The sequence below is a fragment of the Neovison vison genome, chromosome 2 (genome assembly GCF_020171115.1).
Source record: "Neovison vison isolate M4711 chromosome 2, ASM_NN_V1, whole genome shotgun sequence".
Taxonomy (NCBI): Eukaryota; Metazoa; Chordata; class Mammalia; order Carnivora; family Mustelidae; genus Neogale; species Neogale vison.
The window spans coordinates 69,068,254-69,089,516 of record NC_058092.1 but is presented as its reverse complement, the minus strand read 5'-3'; the positions used below and the strand labels follow the sequence as shown (position 1 = coordinate 69,089,516).

Below are 21,263 nucleotides of genomic sequence, written 5' to 3'. Positions count from 1 at the left end.
TTTGTGTTACGTTTTCTATTACAGGAACTTTCTACACTCTTCCACAACAGATAGCAAGCTGACAGATCACACCTTCAGTGCTCTGGCTTGATCGATGACAGAACACATTTAGAGCAGCGAGCACAGTGCCTGGCACATATTGTGTCTAAGACTGTTCTTACTCCTGTCATGTTCATTGATTCCCCACATGCTTATACTAAATACAACATGACTATGAACCTAGGTTCTTTTAAATTAATACTCTCTGAAATAGAATGTTAAAGAGAAGAGCACTAACATGATGTCTAAGATGTCCTATTTATTATTTTATTTTTATGTTGTCACTTACTCATCAAGATTATTAGGATTAAAGTAGAATTTTAGGTAAGATAATATTTATTTAAGGTCTATGAATTTTTCAAAATGATCTTTTTATAAGCTTTATAAAGGCAAGAACCATTTCCCTTTATAATTTGCCCTGATTACAACTCAACGGAATGTAATGTTTGCAGGATTTTATTATATTTTGAGATAGTGCATAAATTAAGAAGGCAAAGCAAGCAGAACAAGAGCATTATAACAAAATTTATTTAACAATCTGAATACCAAATATTCTTAGAGTGTGTAAAATAACTGGACTATAAAATGGCAGATAAAAAATGGAAAAAAACAACAACCCAGCTCCGTCTTTTTTTAGCATGACAGCTAACGAAGACAGTGGAAGGAGACATGCATTAAAGAGGGGTAGGTATGTTAAGTCATGCACCCTTGCAGCCATTTCAACTCAAACCAGGCAGATTCGTCCTTGAAGAGCAGCAAGACCTGAAAACTCCTACAGGATCAAACAGGTAAGTTTCATAGGTCAAAGTATATACAAAAACTTCAAACAAAAGTCCTAAATATTCCATAAACTATAATACTGCTTGCACAGATATTAAACTAATAATAACTTTTATCACAATTCATCTAGAGTACTGTATGCTATTTATTTTAAAAAACATACCACATAGAATAATTTTCAAAAGCACAGACAATGGAAATGGTGCAGTGTTACATTCTTAGGCAACATCATGTTTTACTTCCATTATCTGCATCTCTCTTAAACTGATTCAATCATTTGAAGAAATTTGTCAGTGGTTCTCCATTTAGTGTAAATGAATTATTTTAACGTGAATCAAATAACCAATTTCCTATCTTAAAATTTTAAACAACTGATGAATTTAAGATTTGTCAATAGATCAGTATCTAATATTTCATATTTTCTTCTTTCTTAAATTTTACAACAATAAGAGAGTTCCCCACTTTGTTCTTGATCTTCCAGGAATCCTCAACCACTACCTGGTCCTTTCCTTCCTTATACTGACATACACCTCCAAAGATCCTCCCATTTTCTCACTCCCATACCTATCAAAAACAAGCAAATCTAAACTCCTGCGATTTGACATCCCTGTTATATATTCCCTTAGTGTGCCTTTTACAGCTACTCGACAAAACCCTGCCATGTTTTCGGGAAAACATGGCCAGAGTAAGGGAGCTGCACTCAAGGTTGAAATGGACCAAGACTGTGAAGGATTTTGGACCAGAGTGAAAGAGGATATAGCCCAAAGGATCTAGGAATTTATATCATTAAATAAATAAATAAATAAATAAATAACCCATGCATGTGTTCTTTCTCTCTCTCTCTAAAATAAATAAATACATCTTTTAAAAAATAAAGAATATATCGACACTTATCCATCTTCCCCGATGATCAGATAAATAAATATGAATATAATATGGGATCAAAAATGTCTTTTATTTGGGGCACCTGGGTGCCTCAGTTGGTTAAGCATCTGCCTTTGGCTCACGTCATGCCCTTTCCCCTGCTCATGCTCTCTTTCTCTCTCATTCTCTCTCTCAAAAAAATTAAACTCTTTAAAAAATGCCTTTTATTTCATACTTTTCAATGCCACAGGATTCCACCTGGAATTCCTTCTTCCACTATATTTTAAGAGAAACCAACACCATAAAATGAAGAATAACTATTCATATTTACTTTGTCTGAACTTTTTTGCATTAGTCATCTGACCACAAATACAAGTTCAAATGAATGTCAAACGCAATTACCAAAGTTTATGTCAACCATATGATTTTTATTTCTTTTAATAAGCACACTGTACAAAACATTTATTTTATGAAAGCAGAAAGTGTTACAGGGTTATAATCTTAAGTAAAATGAAGGTAAGAAGACTTAATGGAGTTCCTGAAAAAAAATTATAAAGATTTCTAGAATTCAAAGCTTCCCAAGATGTCAAAAATATTCTTTTTATATATTGGAAATACTAGAACTTGATCTTGAGAAAAAAAATGGAATTGGGGGCTAAAACAAGACCAGCAAGAGAAACGCAATTGTAAAAAGAATAAGACTATCAGATTTGCATACCAGTATCATGGGAAAGAATACCTAAGCTTTTGGAGAACAAAGTGATGGAAATAAAATACAATTATATACATTCATTTATGAATGAAGAAGTGAGAGCCTGAAGTTTTCAAATCCAGTAAGTGTGGGGACACAAGGGGAAAGAAAATACCAAATAAGAGCTGTTAAGACTGAGAAAAATCTGAAAATTCCTTAACCAGTATATTGTTAGTAAGATTGTAAAGCTATAAACGACTCTCATTTAAGAAGATAGGGAAAGTGAAAGCAATTAGCCACAGAAGCAAAGTAAATTCTCACCAACTGCTCTGCTTCAGGTTTTCATTCTAATGAAAATGAAAGGTACAACTAAGCCAAGAAAAGAAGGCCTTCAGTTGCTTGTGTTCTCAGTCCTGGGCATAGTTCCTGGCTTAATTTTCTCCCTCTTCCCCCACAGAAAAAGATTTATCAGCAAAGGCATGGCTTCTATTAACTATTAGATTATCAGCATATTTTGGTAATATTATACGGATTCATTGTTAAAAATCTACACTTTTCTTAAACGTTAAGCATAAAAAATTAAGTATGAATGAAAACAAGGCAGAAGAATACGGTTTTTTAAAATAGGTGCATCTCATTTACACCCATTTTTAATAACAGAAGGAAGATATAATCTTTTCCTAAATATTTGCTAGCTAATGAAAATTTCTAACACTAAATAAATCTGGAAATAAAATTTTTGACAATCTGTGAAATTACACCATGCTTTCTAGGAGAATGTCATTAAAAATAGTAACAACAAAAAAGATCCACTCTAATCACTGTAAATTTTTCTATATTCAACCTCTGACTTCTTTATTAAAACAAATTTTAATAAGGTGGTTCAACTACAGGAAGAAAATAATCGTTTTTAGAACTCGAGGGCATAAAGGCAACTCTTGCAAATAACGTCTAAGCAATCTCCGGGGTATATATAATGTATGCTTTAACACCAACTAGTAGATAAATGTAGAAGTACCTAATAAGCACTCAGTCTCAAAGTCTAAACATTTAATCATTTTTAATACTTAAGCACATTTCCAAAAATTTCCAAAAGCTGGCATGTACAGACAAAAGGCTTATTATTTCACATCACTGTGTTAAAACCACTATTAAAAAGATCACCTATGAATTATTTCTACACATTATTTTAGGTTGTAACTTTCTATCATTTTAAATATTTTTTCTACTGATTTTCTTACTAATCTAAAATATACAGAGTACAACACTCATCCTAAGAATTCCACATGTTAACTAAAATAAATCCAATAATAAATGCTTTGTAACATTATCAAATTCAAACACCAGAAGAAAAGTATTATTTCTGATATTAATATTCGTAAAACTTACATTTTAATCATAAAACCCATCATCTACAATGATGAAAATCCTAAATCCTACTTAACAGGTCAAAAAGCTGCTTTAAATGGAGCAAAAAACCTGAATTTTAAAAATTAGTTCAAAACTAATTTATGCAAGTCTTTCTACTTTAAATGGAAAAAAATATTCTACTTAGGAATGAAACCCAATGTACATCTCAAGAGCTGATGAAAATAAAACCACATAATTTTGGAGATTAATACCTATTGGTTTACCTCCTTTGCATAAGGGAATGACAATACCTTTGTTTCTCAGCAAAATTCAGAGTATGATATTTAAAGTCATTGATATTTAATGTCTAGGTTTGATATTTAATGTCTAGGTTTGTGCATAATATATAATAGAAAAATACTTTACAAAATATCTAATGACTCTCTTAACAATCACAAGTAGCATACAGTAAAAGTTAAAAGTATTAAAACTGTGTATCTATCTTCCAGATGTAATCAATATTCTCAGGTTTCAATATTAACTTTTAAGTCATCCACAGTCATTTTTGAAATTAAGTTAAACGTTGCCACCAAAATGTATAATTGATGAAAAGGCATTTTATAAATGTGTATTATCATTACTTTACATATGTATATGGAAATTACCTTAGAAATTGTCATGCACAAATTAGCAGTACTTTGAAGAAACATTATCTTTTTTTATTTTGGGGACGTACTGATTCATCACTAATGAAATATTAATAATGCAAACAAACTATTAATATGTTGCTTTTCCTTCATCTTTTAAAAGTGTAAATGAAAGAAAGCTCAATGCACACATTAGTTATAATCTGAAAATAAACTATATAAGAATCAACAATATAGAATACCATTTGACTTTGTTCAGAAGCAAAATCATTTGCTATTAGGGAAAATTAGTGTTTAAAAGCAGACACTTTAGAATCAGAAAAAACTGGGGTTTCTATTCCAGTTTGTTTGTTGCCTTTACTAGGAGCCCCTAAGTAATGTATTAAGCTTACAACCTTCTTTCGAAGTTTATCTTTAAAGTTAGATGGGATAATGCAGGCGAACTCTTTGCACAATGCAACAAAAATGAAATACCAAAAATATCAATAATTAAGTACTCCCTTACATAAGATGGACATAGATTTGCAAACCTGAGGGGGATTTGACTAGGGGCAGAATATCTTTTATTGTTCCAGAGTAGTTCCTATCCTGTGCATATGATTTCCTATGTACAGTTTTAAAAACAGGCCAACTATTCAGGCAAATTTGTTTCCTTTCCAATCCTAACCTTGGATTGTACAATGCCCAACAAATTGCTTTTACTCTTCTTCTGATTATCTTATGCTCATTATTACACTTTACCAAGTGCAAAGTATGGAGATGAGATTCCATGTGTAATCTATTGTGAGAGGTGTTTTAATCAATAGTCTTGTTCTGCTGATTAAGCAGGGGCTTCTGTTTTGGGAAGATAACATTAGTTTTTCCAGTCATGCTCCAAAAACCATTGGGAATCTTCAGTAGATCATTAGATATGCTACAATAAAGCTTTGGTACATTCTCTTTTCTTCCTTAAATTACTTCTTCACTGGCCCATCGTTCCCTGTCTCGATGGCACTGCATTATTATTGCATCTCCCCTGAAACTTGCACTACAGCTATGTCTCCAGGCCATAGGACGCCATTTTCAATTGAAGCTTCTGCTTGAAAATATAAATTAAGAAAATTTCATTATCTTCTGCCAGGGGCCATTATTCACCACAGTTCTAAGGAAGATTAAAAATGCAAAATCTACCGACTTGAACAAATACTCCAGCATTCAACAGAAAAGCTCATGACAGAAACTAAAAATTAATGTTTGCGGAAATTTGGAGTCACCCTCTAGAATTAGTCCAATTCTTTATTGAGCCTGTAGGTTCAGTGAAGATTGCTTCCACAATTTCATTTTCTTCATGGCATCTGTTACTTTTAAAATTCAATTATAAAATACTAGCAATAAGGGGTCTGTTTTCTTTCCTGAGTAATCTTCAACCTCAGTTAAAACAGCTCACTTTTTTGGAAACAAACTACATGTTTTCAAGGTACCAGGGTATAATGTAATGACACTCCTTTCCAAAGTGCCATATATAAGCAGAACATTCACAAGAGTACCCTGGATGAGTTTAAACCACATACACTTGGGGGATTAGTTCTTCTTAATGAACCCAACGTCTATAGTTGAATTACTGCAACTGAATCCATTCTCTCATAATAAATAGGAGTGATATTCATTCCTGAGTCTCAATTACTAAAACCATAACAAAAACTAAACAAACCTATTGTATGTCTGTAGGTAAATTTTATTCTACTCAAGTAAACCAGTTTAAAAAAAAAATTAGAAAAGTTACCTCAAAGGGCAAAACATAAAAAGAAACAAAAGAAAAAGGATATTGTCAACCTCTACATTTTCATTGGAGGTGATTATATGCCTGGCACATAACAGAGAGATTCAGTAATTGTTTTTGAATGAATGAAATAAATGATGAGTAGTTAGCCTGGCTATTTCTGTTTATAAATAAACACAGTTAGTAGAAAATAAATACCAGACATCCAATTCTGCTTCAATCAGCTGTACCTGATTCTCAGAGAATTCTGTCAATTTGGACATAATTTTGTATCATGAAAGCCAATGATACAGCACTTAGGAGAGAGACTATTTAAAGGAAAAAAAGTACCCTTTAAACTTCCAAATCACTTCAAACACTAACAATTCCAAATGACCAAGAACGAATGTACAGTCCTCTAGGCACTGAACTCTTTACCTTCTGAGTCCAAATTAAGAATAAATTTTTACACATACAGCAGGTGACCTTAAAATACGAATAGGTAAGATCTAATGAGAATAGATTTATTCAAGGAAAGTAATCAAACCGAGGGGATAAAAAGAAGCTATGTTCCAAGATAAAAGGTGACAATGATCCTCACAAATCAAAGAGGGAAACTGAGGCGAATATCACATCAAAACCTCTTATTTTCTTATTGTATAATGCTTTTTTAGTATCTAAACTTCTATTCTGTAGAGCTAAGAAAAGTGGGTCCTGCTTTCTTTAAATATTTATTAATGATGATTTGTGAGCCTAACTAATTGCTAGGTAAACATAACATTAGGAAGCTAAATGGTGTGTAATTATTATGGAAAAAGAAGAGGTGTTCTGTAGTAATGTTCCCATTTGTCACATAACTATGTTCTCGTAATTTATTTAGCAACTTGTGCATTCTTGTAGATTTCAATCCATCATATAGTATTTAATTGTTAGGCATGTTAAGACTCAAAGCATTACAGAATATGTGTTGGTTGAAGTATTTTGAAATCACTGAAACGAAGCTAAATTACAGAAATAAAGTTACTAGTAGAATCTCTAGGAAAATATTCTTGAATATTGGTACACGACATGAATACATAATTTGGAAAAAATAACAATTTCTGTTCTATTCAGTTTCCAATATGCTGGTGTTTTCAAAATTTTTAAATACAAATCTGATTCCCAAAAAACTAACTGTGATTACATCTCTGCAACTGTATTTAAAAGAAAAAGATATAGAAAAAGGCAATTGATTAATTAAGTAACCAAGAGCAAAAACAGAAGGTAAAGTTCTTTCAGTACTATCAATACATAAACGTAAAGCTAGTTGGCTGTAGAAGTGTACAGTACACAACAGAAATAGAAAGTCAAAATAAATAAATATCAGATAACCCACAGCAAATGAACAAAAGCTTTGACAGTCAAATCCTGTTTAAGCCCATGTCTAAAATATTTTCATTCCATTTTTCAGTATGTTAAAAACAGGAATAACATAAAAGTGATACCTTCCACAATCATTTTGTGTCTGAATAAAATGTTAGGAATTATAACCAGACAGTTTGCATACTTCAATATTTGCAAGTTAAATGTGCATCTGAGAAACTTAATAATCCTCAAAAATTCCACATTAATTACTAAAATAAGCATTTGAAATGGCAATGCTGATTTGCTTAAAAACAACTTACTATGTTTTAGAAACCTCTGAAATTCCTTGCAGTTTTTACTGGACCTTGGGGTCAGTTTAATGCAAATTAGGCTTGACTCATTCAGAGCCTTATTAATCCAGTACAAAATCTCTTGTTTGCAGAAATGCACATTCAACATAAATGTGCTTGCTTTTATTAGCAAAATAAGAAGTATTTATTTACAAAGCATGCCACTGAGACTAAGTTTCATTCACAGGGTCATCAGGTCTAACTACTTAATGAAAGGAGTAAGATAATTTAAGTCAGGATAAAAACTATAAAATTTTGGAATACTTAAAAAATAGAGCTTCTGTGTCCAAATTTTCAAGACCTCTGCTTTTAATAATTCAAAAAATTATTATGACCTGTATCAATTAAGAGCAATTATTTATAAAAATGTTAACCTGCTACAGTTTGCATTTGCAGAAACTATCACATTTTTAACAAGGGAAATGGGAAATCACTTTGGGATGCCCTAGTTAGATTAAATTAGCAAGAAACTTGTTACCAGACCATATAAAAGACACGGCGTAATAAGACATGACCTTGCAGAGCCTTGGAGCCAATCTGTGATGTTTTTCCTTTCTATAACCCTTGCTAATTATCTGCAAAGTTGCAGACCCTTTTGTCGTGGGTTATTTTTCTTCAAATTGTGAGGGGATTTTTGGTTTCTAAATATTTAATTAGTCTTGTTATGATATGAGAATTGTACATGCCAAGCATTTTGATTTTCATACTCTATTCCTTCTAATTATCCTCAGATTTAGATTGGTCATCCCAAATCTTTTTCTTTTGTAATTATTTACTTCTTAAAGATCATTCGGTGAAGAAATATTTCCACCCTTATGGCTCTTCTTTTTCACAAATGGCTTTTCTGGTCCGTTAATTACCCGCTCAGAGGATTAGAGTTTGAAATAATGCAAAAGAACCTGCAACTAAAAGGAGTTTTAGAGGACAACACTGAGTAAACTAGATTTTTGTCACTGCAATTTTAAATTCACCTTAAAAGATTATTCCCTTGGTTTGGATGTGATTTTAAAAAACAAGAAAATTATGTCATAAATACATTTTTCTGCCTCCCAAGATGTTTGATGGGGCATCATTTGGTCAGCATTATAGATCTCTGCATATAGAATAAAGGAGTATCTAATCTAATTGATGGCTAATATAATTTCGGCTTTTACAGACCTCACTTTGATTACAGTACAGCCAACAAATGTTCACAGAACTCCTATACAAATCAAACGGCAAGCAAAGAAATAAAATCATAAGACTTGATAGCATGACTTTTAAAATATTTCCATCTATAAAAAACTTAAGACTAAATACAACTTTTTGCTGAAGTATTTAAATGACTCAGGAGAAGTATTTCATTTTTTATTAAAAATGACCATATTCTACTCTACATGCCTGGGTTTTGTTTTTTGATCAAGAGGCAAGAAAGCACTGCTATTCTTTACCTGAAGTGAATTCTTTTGGCATAAAATCTTTTTCATATTTCACTACTATTATTTTCTCATAAAAAAATCTTCAATTAAATACACTTTTCTTATATAGCTTTCAAATTAATTTATTTTCCTCATGCAACTTATGGAATATTTGGTAATAAAATATGTGGTATAGTTTATAAACAAAAATATAGGAGGGCCTTGCATAAAAGGGGATGCAAAAGCATGAGTGAGCAGTGTCTTAATAATAGGATTTGAATTAATAAATCAATAAATGAATAAACTAATAAATTAATTCAGGGAAAATACGTAGTCAACATTTCCCCAAAAGGTCAAGAAAGTGAAAACACTCTCATTCCAAAAATAAAGTTCTACATAATTAATCTAAAAGTTATGAACATGCTTCTATTAGTTATCTCTTTTTAATTTTGCACCCATAAAAACTGTTATCTGTGTTTTCTTTATTGTTCTTGTTCATCTAGAAAGATGCATCAGAACAGAATTCTCACAGAAATAACTATCTGTATATACTTCTTTGAACTATTTTCTTCTTAACAAGAAGACCATTGGAAGGACCTTAAATCTCTGAGGTAGAACATTTCTAGAACTGAGGACAATAGGCTACTAGTTTGCTAAACTTTTGTTTTCCATCTTTCAGTCGTGCCTCTATGCAAGTCGTTGCCATGTACTTCAGTGTGAGGGAGACACACACATTTGCAGGAAGTATCTAAGAAGTGTCTAAGGTGGGGGTGTAAAGAAAGCCAGCACATCAACGATGCAGGCCAACAGTATTATATTTATCCCTGGTTAACGGAACCTGAAGTGATCTTTGTCTCTCTCCCTACAGCAGGAATTGTCTATGTAACTAATTTGGCAATTAATCACGTTCTGCTTTGTGGCATCTCTTGTATATTTTGCATTTTAGCTTTTATTTAACTCAGCAAGTACGTTCCATGTTTCGAATTAACTGGTAAACTTCTCATGTTCTTGTTTACGTTCTTTCCCAAATACCCCCTAAGAGTGCCAGGCACTTATTTGCATCAGGTCTCCAGGTCTCATTCAATGCCTTTAGTTGTAGGGCCCTATTATTAGCTCTCCAGCTTCTTTTAAATCCATCAGAATGCCTAGTCCTGTTAACAGCAGAAAGTACTCACTCAATAAATACTTTCTATATCAGAATTCTCGTTCCTCTATTATTTTATTAAGGGTTTTTTTTTTAAATCAAAGAGACAACTCAAAATATTCCTGTTATAGATACCACTTGACATTTCTTTAATAAAAAAGATGGGGATTTTGTATAGATGTTTACTTAACTTTATGTAAGACAAGAGATGAAAATTAATACAGACAAAAAGCTGGAACCATAGAATCTTGGGTTAGTCTCAGCAGTAGAGCAGGTGTAGAAAGCCAAAAACAACGCTTAATATCTATAATCTGAATATAAATAATCAAATTCATTAGAGGCTCTTTATAAAGAGGTGGATACTGTGTGGTTCATACACTCACAAAATTAATGCAGTCTCACCTGACTGATAAATAATATGGCAAATTTCACTGGCTTACTTATGATAAATCAGAAGTAATCTTTAATCATGACAAAATATTCATAATCTAATCCTTTTATCAAATTGACTATCACTGCAGGAGTCTCATGTGTTTGCACAATTAAAAACCCCATGTTAGCTGTATATAATAAGGCATTACATTTGATGCAAATCCTTTTCTATTGAAATAAGTGCCAAGCTGACAGCAGGAAGTAGCTGATAAGAAAGCAACAAGGCATTGCTCATGGCATTCTCGATAACTGAACACCTACTCATAAGCATTCAGTCTTCAGCATATTAACCCAAGTGCTCTTAAAAAAAAAAAAAAGCGCACAGATCAAGGGAAGTGTCCTCTTGCTACATCTCAGTCTCAAAGGCAAGAAATTATCAAACAATAAACAGATGACAGATAGGTAGAGATAGAAAGTAGACAAATAGGAAGGAAGGAATGGAGGGAGGGAGAGAGAAGGGGAGGAAGGAAATGAAAATTTTATATCCACCTGTGATTCTGGCACTAGAAACAGCAATGTAAGACATATGCTGCTATAGTCTAGATATAGAAATACCTACACTTTTAAAAGTATAGAAATACCCTAAATATACCACATCCAAACAATATGCAGAAGGAAATTAACAAATGAATATGAAATTATGCATTATAGTTCTCTGCCATAAATAGGGTGAACTCACTTGCTGAATTAATAAAGGATCTAAAGCCCTAGTGTCATTTTCCATATTCACATTACAAGGTTAAAAATAATTTTTAAAATATATTTTATAGAATTTTGAGAAAATGAAGAACACAATCTTTGAAAGAGCCTTCCTTCCTTAGCCTAAGTACAAGAAAAGAATTTACAGTGCCCCAAAAGAAGAAAGCTATGAGATGTTCCATGGTATAGGAAGTTTGAAAGGGTGAGGTCAGAAATTGAATAACTCCCTAAAACAGACCTTACTCAGCATTCCCTCAACATATAGCACATCTTCCTACCTCAGGACATTACTCATCACTTTCCCTTCTCCATCAGTTTTTAGTAGTTTATTGTGCTGAGAGATTTGGTATCACACATCTCATCTTCATCACCAGACTACATCTTTGAGGGGCTCATGCCTGCTTTAAGAATCTCTGACAACATGCAGTGCATAATGCTGTGACTTACTCCACAATTTATTAACTCCATAAACATCAGTCTGTAGACTTACAAATATATATCCTTACCAGTTGTTCATAAATACCATTACAGAGGTTTGGCACATTCACTTGTACATCATATAGCTCAGGAATTATCTGGGAGCATCAGTCAATGAATGAAAGATAAAATATAATTTTCAGAAGTATAGTTCCATACCCATATGACAGAAACCAAATTAAAACTTTCCTGATTTACATGGTTTGTGTAGGTTTTTAAAAACAAAGAAGGCAGACGCTTCCATTCCACGTTATACTCCTAGCCTGAATTAGCTTCATATCAGTAACTTGTCTGAAAGGCTCAGTTCATCGTGACCTATAAAATGTTAGACTCAAGAGCTTTTAATACCACTAACACCATGTATAGGCTTGGGAGTACAGGGCTGTGTGCTGTGAAGCAGCAACATCACTCCTCTGAAAGCTGACATGCCGTCTTAGGCCACAGATATAAACGGGGGAGCATAGTCAATAATGAATGTGTAGGAAACCATCTTTATCACTGCAGACTAAAGACACAATGTATACCTTATTACATTGTACATATTAAGATCTATGAAGCTATTTAAAATCTGTTACACATCTTATAAAAGTTATAGAGATATGTAATATTATCTTAATTTAGTAAACTGCATTTGAGGTTGTGTAATTTATAGCTAGGGAGTGTTAGAATTATTTTTATTTGCAAAAAAAAAATTCTAATCCTTAAAGTTCTACACTTAACACGTAACGTTACAGATTTTATGTTAGGAATCATAGTCAATTTATTAAGTGTATTTGATATCACTATTAAGAAAAAGAAACACTAGAAAAGCTTGCTACTATTCTTATCTTTGACCCTTCAACTTTTCCATTTCAACAACCTCATTAATGTCAAAACGCCATGAGAATGTTGGCCCACTTTTAAATCTCTACAGCCTGGGCAAGGCAAAATCTTTTGAGTTCAATCAGGAGTGCTTTCTTTCTGTATTCAGCTAAAAAGCATAATAATACCGCAAAGGTCAGAATATTACCTTTATTAAAGAAAAAGGATCACATGACAAAGATAAAATGCCATCTGTAGACCTGAATTGGGTAATGGGGGGGGGGGTTACAGGGCTGAGGGGGGTAAAACTATTTTAGTTTTTAATTGCTGTATTCCTACAATGTGTGTAACCAGTCCCACTGACAGGACTTGTTTTTATATTTAAAGTAGTACCTTTCTTAGGTTAGGTAACATGGGAAGCACAATCGGAGGTGAAGATCTCTGGAAGGCTTACTGTACTTTTGGAACTATCAGGGAAGCAGAATTGGGTAGAAGTCTAACGTGGCTGCAACAAAGGCGCCACAAATTCCTTAGGGAGGGAGCTCTGGAGTTAGGAGAGTGCCCTTCAGAGCTGTCTCAAAATGAAGCAAAGGATGAGGAGGCCAAGCCTTTGTACTCTGGCAATCAGTGAGGGCTGCCTCCTGGGAGAAGGGTTTCAGATCCCTTTAGCCCAAGGCAGTCTTGGGCGGGGACTCACTGGGAGCCCAACAGCAGGCTGGGGGAAAGAGTGGCCGGTCCTAAATGGGGAATCTGAGGACACACCACAACCTCCACTACCACACCGTTATAGTAAAGAGTTTAATGAATTGTTTTCAAAAACAGTTCTTTTAATGATACTTCTCATTTTCACAGATTTTATTGCATTTCATCTTCTTGTACACCCTGACATGTCAATCCTGTTTACTAAGCGATATTCAATGGGTTTCCTATAGAGCAATGAACCTTAACAGGCAGCTTTTAATTGGCCCACATAGGCAACTGCATTACTATTAATTCCACAGCTACCGCATAAAATAAAACCATTGCTTCTCAAACTCTAGAGCAATTAGACCTCTCGGCTATTTGGCTAACTCTGCTTCATGATACCCAATGCAGTTAATTATATTTTTTGATGTTAATAGTCTCTGTCAGTCTCAAGCATAACTTCTCTTTGATGAATATTTAAATTATATTTGAATAAAAAATAATCTTGGTTACATTTCATATTCAGTAATCATCACAGCTTAATAAAGGTCTACTCGTCAAGGGTTGAAATAAATGGCAATGCACATATAAAGGTCTCAAATCAACTTATCAGATAATGTATTTGTAATGACCACTATTTATCTTTCTGTCTAACATACCTGTTTATACACATTTTCAAATAGCATAGTCTCATTCACCTAACAACCCACAAACAGATTTCAAAAGTTACTTATAAACATTTTTTAAATTATATCTACAGAAATCCATGAATTAACAATGAGAACATCTTAGGACTGTCATAATATAATATAATGTAGGGGAAAAAACCCCACAAATTATAACATATCCTAGCAAAATCGGCATACTTTCTCTTGCCTCTTCTTGCTACATTGTTTTCGCAAGTTCCAAGACTAAGAAAAATAAAAAGGTTTGATTTACTAAAACATTTTTTGATTATGGATCTTATAGATGAAATAATTACTAAAGAAAAGTAACTTAAAAATATATATATTTTTCTCCATATAAAGGCTATAATAGGACTGTGAGATGAGGGCAAAGGAAACTTCCAAAAATGGGGAATGGGGAGAATGGAGAAAAGTATAAAAGCAAAGCCTATTAGTACAATTTCTTAAAAATTTGTTTAAACCACATTTAGTTTAAAACTCTCTTCATTTAGACTACATCATAATAGAAAGATTTTATATTAAAAAAAGAAAAGAAAGGTTTTATATAAAACATTTAATGTAAACTGTGAAAAATAGATTTATCTTAAATCTTTTATTAATGTTTTATTATCTTATCTACTTAATATCCCTTAATAAATTTATTTGTTAAGTTTTTAATTTTTCACATTTTCATCCCAAATTCTAAATCTTTAGCCTATAATGTAGACACAATGAAATAAAATAAAAAAGATACAATGAAATGTCCTGAAACGCATACATCAAGCTGTGAATGTCAAGTAGAACACTGCCAATTTCTCAAAATCAACATATTATAAATAAAAATGGTAGGGGTAGATTCAAGTTTTGTGAGGTCCAAAGCTCAAATTAAGGGGTACCACTTTAACGAAGTAAACAAACAGAAAAATTACATGTAGAAAATTAGGTACCAAAGTGAATAGTTATTTAGGAAAAGAAAAAAATCACAAAACAACCGTGTATCACAAGCAACAAAATCCAGAGACCTGAAATAACATTTTAATAAATTAATTGCCGGCATTCCTTTATGACATTTTCCTTAATAATTTTTTAACCACAAATCCTACCATTGTCTCATATATAACAATTTCACAAATTCACTTTCTATAATTTTGGTTTTCCTCTAGAACAGCTGCTCAGAATTTGTTATTTATTACTGATGATTTGGATACATAAAGTGAATGCCTACAAGGTCATGGGTGCTTGTGTTTGTTGAACTGCTACAGCCTATGCCCCAGGAATACAGGTATCCTGGTAAATTCTATTTTATCTGATACTCATTGAAAAACAGAACAATATGTTGTCTTTATAATTTTAAGTGCTATACCTGAAATGTCCATGTACTCCCCCAAGAATACATAGGAGAGAACTTCTGTTTTGGTTAGTTATATATAAGAACCAAATCCCCCACTTACTGTTTAACACAATTAATAACTGAAAAGATTCCACAGACTAGCTTCTGGCTCCCTACATTTCAAACATTATTTCTTCTCCACTTGCCACATATTTCAGGTGCCATAGGACACATTCAAATTGTAATATGACATCTGGCCTTGCACATTTATGTCACAATCAGTAAGGCAATATAATGAATAATAGGAGTAATTCTAGAGGCCATTTCTTCTCCAGAACAGCTAGCAATAACTAAACTGTACATGAGTGTCTGCAGAAACATAAAAATACCTCACTGAATCCAAACTGAATTTATCACCAACTGAACCTCTACTTAACAGAATCCTGGTAGCTTTTGGCTACTCCTAAGTGACCATAAATGAGGAGAAGTGTAACAGAGAAGAAGTCAGAGAATGAAATCAAACCCTTAAAAGATTGTGTTTAAATATCATACTTCAGCAAACTTTATAAAAACATATGATCCTTTGAGCACACTGGTAGGGGCCCCAGCAGTGTCTTAGAAGAGCCTGGCAACTGAACGGCTCTAACATTTAAGATTCTTTAGCTTCATGGTAAATCCAATTTTAGGAACAGTAGTATTTTCACAAATTACAGGTGAGCTCAGTAACAATGACAGATCTCTGGTCTGAAAGAAATGAACAGAAAGACCACTGCTTGGGCACCAGGGTGGCTCAGTTGGTTGAGCATCCAGCTCTTGGTTTCAGCTCAGGTCATAATCCTGGGGTTGTGGGATCAAGCCCTAAGTCAGGCTCTGCACTCAGAGCGGAGTATGCTTGAGATTCTCTCTGCCCCTTCCTCTCGCTCTCAAGTAAATAAATAAATCTTCAATAAATAAATAAATAAATAAATAAATAAATAAATAAAAGACCACTGCTATAATCTCAAGACAGCTTATACAGAGTAACTATCATTTCAAACACTCTAAGGCCTGGGGAGTGTTGTTTATGTGAGTTCTAAAATCATGTCTGTGTTGGCTGTATATGACGTGAAGAATATTGGGAAAACGGGGAAATGCATCAAACAATAAACTTGACTGATTTATATGAAATTTATCAAGACTACAGAATCGCTCACTTCATTTCTTGAAAACCTGATTTTTCCTAGAAACACCAGAAATATTAGGTCCAAACCTACTATGGAATAGCAAGCAGCATTAAGAACTATAACTAAATTGCTTTATTTGCTATGTATTTTTCAAGAAAATACATAGCAAAGGAAAAAGAACAGGTCTTTAAAACCTCTAAGACAGATAAATCCGTAATGCTATCAGAAACCTAATTAACCACAATAATTTTCTTTAGACTACATACAGAGTAGTATATTGATACCGGTGTTCTTTGTTACCGCTGCTATTGTTAATATGGTCCAGGTATAATTTCACTATATGATATATAGAAAAATCAGTAAGCCCATAATAAATGACAGCTGAGCTCTTTTGAAATAATTCAATATCAAATATTTTCTCTATATATTTGATAAAATTAGCCATTAGAATATATTATAAGTGATATTGATTCACAATTGCTACCTGCTTTTGAGTGGCAAAGCAGAATTCCTCATCTCCTACTAAGAAAACAAAGTAAGGATTTGGAATAAAACAAAGACTAAGGATTTTTTTTCTCTACCAAATAACATGTAAGTTTTTCTCTTTTTCTTACTTAGGAATTTCAATAAAATAAAAAAGAAAGTTAGAATGGAAGATTCTAATTTTCACTCAAAATTATATTTTATTCTCATTTATTGCATAATAAAATATATTAAATAATCAACAGTGTATTTTCAGGCAGTGAATTTTTGTCAAAGTCTTTATGAATACATGTATTAATTTCCTGGTAATAAACATGCTGTTAAGAAGTTGCACTACATATAAAAAACAACTCCAAATTCTTAAGTGAAGTTAAAATTCACAGTTTATTTTTATAATGGTAGAAAATACATATAACATTGCACTTCAGTAGCATTTTGCTATGACATTTTGTTGAGGGGTGGTAAGAGAAAGCCAAAAAAAAAGAAAAAACAGTGACTATGTATTGATTTGAAAATCTACTAAAATATCATTTCTATTCTCTATAATAATATAATATTGATCAAATGTATAATATAATATTGATCAAGTATCTATTTTTTGTTTAAAGTATGACTTTTTTAAAAAAGACGCTTCTAGCATATTTATATATGACACTAGTAATATGCCATCAGAGAACAGCCATACACTAAAAAAAAAAAATCACGCCAGTACAAAACAAAGTACTCATCAGGTATTTGAAGCTAGTCTAATGTAAGCAGATACAGTGTGCTTTCATTTAGTTATTTAACATTGATTATGTAGTACATTTAGGTAATATAACACTAAACTGGACTTCGCTTCTGTCAATTAACATAATTAATGTTTAAACTGACTTTGTAAATAGAAACCGATATTTAAGTGTGATGAAGTCAGGAATGTTCTGAGTAAAAACTACAAGGTATATGACATTATATGTGCTATTGAGATACCATTGTAAACTCAATCTGAAACATCTTTCAAATGAGAAAGCGGGAGTAAATAATACTTAAAACTATGAAAAGTATTATGAACAGATTATTTGCAATGATACTGAAATTAGTATATCTAAGCAATGTTCACATTTGCTCTTATTTTATTTCTTTACCTCTCCACTTTGGTTTAAAAAATAAAGACAACTTCTAAAAAATAAAAACTGAAGCAAAATTACCAATTGAAATGTGATGTCTTTCCTTTTGAGAACTAACTTCAACTAACTTCCCTTTTCTCTCATCTGACCAGAAGCCAAAACAAAAATCAAATTCAAACTTTTAAAGTATTATTCAGACCTCTTACTTCTCTGAATAAGCCTTAGGAAATACTGAGGGTAGTAATGTTTAGTCCTAAGGAAAACTGGTCCTGGCTTCCTTGACCAAAAGACATAAGATAAAAGGTTAAAAAAAACCCCACATATTAGCTAGAAGTGGGCAATTCACACTTATTCTCTCAGTCCTCATTAACCAGTAGAATTGTTTCACTAATTTTCATTTTAAAAGGAGAAACAGAGGACCCTGTAGGGCAGAATCTTTGATGTGACATTGTTTCTTTCTTCTACATTTGATAAGCAGGGTCGTAAGGGATATTTAGATTATTTGTCTTCTAAGCCATTTTACAATTTATTAGTCTTTCTTGCACAGTAAATGTGAATGTTTAATATGTTTCATGTTTATTACTGCTAACAGTCTCCCCTTCCTACAATGAATGCTTTGGTTTAAATACCCATCAGTAAGTGACATGCAAAGTGTGTGTCCAATTAGATAGACCAATTAGAGCTTTAATGGTTATTTATTCCTATACTAAGGTTCAAGAGTCTATACTAGTAACCTCCCAATCCTTGGCCAAAGAGAGATGCTTGTAATTCAGTTAGCAGTCTTAAAGCAGCTTGGCCAAGAGTAAAAGAATTAGTGGAAATGCATCACCTAACAGAAAATAACCTAATATATTGCACAGAGATGATGAGTTAGTAGCATCTGAGTTATTCATTTTCCCCAGATACATTTCATCTTAATGGACAAATGGCTGATAAATCTGACACCACAGATAGATAAAAGCACTTGAGATAAACAGTACAAAGGTAAGAATGTAGTTCTTCAGAAATGGCAGGCTTAAAATCCTATGAGAAGGAATAGGTTCAATGAATAAATACACTAAACAAGAGAAAAGTATCCCTAACCAGTATTTACAATAATGCAAGAAGAAAATATACAAAACCCCCAAATATTACAAACTATGAAATTAGGGGGAAAGGCAGATTGGCTTATTTTTTTCCTTCTAAAAAAGTTCCATTAATAAAAAAGAGATATGAATATTTAGAAGCACAGGTTTTAAATGTATTGATAACTATAAAGAGAGACCAGGAAACAGGAAAAATAATTAAACTCTCATACAGCTCTGACTTGGATACAAAGCTTCTTTATAAAGGCTGAATGATCAATATAAAAGTTGAGAGGGTTGTATGTGAAGGAAAATAAACCCATACCGAAATCTATAATCATGAAGTCTCCCAGAGAATACTAGCAGAACTGTGACTGCATTCTAATGGATTTTCTTGGTTAAACTGTGAGAAGCTTCCAATCTCCATCAGTTCTCATAGGAAAATTTTGTATGTATATGTGTGTATTTAAGTATCTCTTTTAAATATTTTACACATATTTAATATCTTACCAGTGTACTTGAAAATAGCAGAAACACATTTTTAAAACCTAGGGAACAGAATTGTTTAAGACTAGTTATCACTAATAATAAATTTTCATGCCATTAAGATACTAGCTAATAAGATTCCAGGTATAGACGAATTGAAGTTTCAGTTCCTATTACAAATCACTCAACCTTTCTGAAGGTTCACAAAGTGAAAAGAGGGATATCATGTTGTCACACCTTCCCAAGTATATTTTTAAAGTAAGTGGGGAGAAAATACATGCTGCAGTGTGGACAAAATGTACTGAATGCAATGACAGTTGATTCCCTGATGTAATGAAAGGGAACTAGAATATGATGAGTCCCAAGTTCCTCAGCAGTTCTAACAATGTTATTCAATAACTCTCTTAAAATAGAAACAATCACATATGTCGCCACCACTGACCCGCACAGAGGGTCCCTCATTATGTGCCCTGACTGGTAGCAAGAATGGGAGGTGGAAAGGCAGAGGAAAGATTCTTGTGCTTATTCCAGACTAAGGTATGCTGGTCCTTTCCATGGAACCTTCTAACTACATGCTGAGAATACGCACTAAATTTCCGAAACTCACTCTGCATCACTAAAACGGAACAAGGCATGGACAGAATAGGTAATGCACCTACATATATAATAACATGTTCCTTCGAATCCTCATACACGCAAGGAACTGTCACCACTTGAGTTGCTGTTGGGTTGACATGTTCAATAAAATGTAATTATGCTCAGTGATAATAGGCTGGGATACTGATAGGTTTAAAAAAGGGAAATTCAAGGATACAAAAGTTACTGAATGGGATATAGGATGGGAAGGGATACTTGGTTCCTAGATATTTGAGCTTATCTTCATCACCCCAACCAATGTGGAAAAGATCTAGGCTCTGAAATAAGTTTTGTCATCTACATGTTTAGCTTCATTTAATGAAACTGTACCAAAGTTCGAGAAGCAGATCTTTTCCCTTTAAGACAAAAGTCCCTGAATTGTACCCCTACTTTAAGAATCTAGGTCATGTATTTATTCATTGAGGGCTCTGTGACTAGGGAAATACCTAATTCTTCTAGTCTAGGCAAAGCTAAATGCCATTTTCTTGATTTCTATTCTGAAACTCTACCATGAAAACCCTATGTATTCTATTATATGGGCTGTCAAGATAAAATAAAGATCTTCAACACCAATAAGAAAAAAGTGTACATCTTGGCAGGGCACCTGGGTGGCTCAAATGGTTGAGCGTCTGCCTTTGGCTCAGGTCATGATCCCAGGGTCTGGGGATCAAGCCCTGCATTGGGCTCCCTGCTCAGCGGAGAGCCTGTTTTGCCCTTTCCCTCTGCTGCTCCCCCTGCTTGTGCTCTCTTGCTCTCTTCTGTCAAATAAATAAATAAAATCTTAAAAAAAGAAAAAAGTGTACATCTTTTATACTTTACTATTATTATTTTACTATTGCTATGACTATTAACTTTGCTATTGGCTTTATGAGACATTACCTTCTTGTGCCTGT

At 33.0% G+C, this 21,263-nt stretch overlaps 1 protein-coding gene across 35 annotated transcripts in view; it reads right to left on the bottom strand.

Annotated features, from left to right (window-relative positions):
- ADGRL2 (adhesion G protein-coupled receptor L2) overlaps nucleotides 1-21,263 on the bottom strand; it is a 613,413-nt gene that overhangs the window by 57,359 nt on the left and 534,791 nt on the right. The gene's annotated exons all lie outside the window — the stretch shown is intronic.